A 1,055-nucleotide genomic window follows, 5' to 3' on the forward strand; every position below is an offset into this window, starting at 1 on the left:
TCGTAAAAAGAAACCCATAAAAAAAACAAGGATAATCCCTTTCTGCGAGGTCCAGTCACGTCAAGAGATTTGTTCTAGCGTCCCGAGACATGAGCGTCAATCTGTGAGGTTATAATATCTGCACAGCTGGCGTGACCAGAAGCGAGAGACAATCAGACACGGTGCATACTGTCAGTTGGTTTCATCGGATGGAGTCTGGACGACATATAGATGTTATACCCAATGCACATTGCCAGTTCGATTCATTCGATTGACATTGGGGGGGGGGGGGGAGGGGGCATGCAGACATTCTTTCGTGGATGGGGCCAAAGCTGCTCATTTTAGCACAATACGACCGATTCGACACTCGACCTTGGAAAAACAAACGCGTTTTATTTTGAAGGTCCCAGTCGAATCCTGCAGAATACTGTCGTATTGTGCCAAAATGTAGTAGCTTTTGCCACATGCTTGATGGGGGATCTGGGTGACCCCGACTCAAATCTACGAATCCGATTGGAAGTGTGTACTGGGTGTAACTGTTTCAGATTACAACAGACAGGCGCACACTCGTCTGTACCAACGAATCAGTAACAGGTAAGAGAGGGCGGCGTTAATTACTGTGAAATTGCGTCATCGTCTGCCTCTTTTACAGGACAACGCGGTGACTGGGGCTCGTGACTCACAACTCAGATGCTGACGTCATCAGCGATGTGCTCCAACTCTGGGTAAATAAATAGATTATCATCATACACGCAAAGATTTACTGCCAAAAACAATATGATGGGTTTTTTTTCTTTCCTTCCTGTGTTCTACTCAAACGAAACGAGCGTTTCTGGTGCCACTTTTGTTTTTTGGGAGGAACACTCGTTTGTATGCCGGGGTTGAGAACGGGGAGAGAGGAAAAACTGGCTCCACAGGCTGATCCAAGAGCAACAGCACTAGCGGCAAATGGCATAGGTACAGGAATAGAACAGACTTTTGTGGGGAAAATCATTTCTCAGTCTTGTTTCGCTTGTTGTTGTTTATCGGAGGAAAGGTTTGGATGTTTTTTTGTATGTGTGTGTTTGTGGGGGGGT

Source organism: Aplysia californica, unplaced genomic scaffold, assembly GCF_000002075.1.
Source record: "Aplysia californica isolate F4 #8 unplaced genomic scaffold, AplCal3.0 scaffold00143, whole genome shotgun sequence".
Classification (NCBI taxonomy): Eukaryota; Metazoa; Mollusca; class Gastropoda; order Aplysiida; family Aplysiidae; genus Aplysia; species Aplysia californica.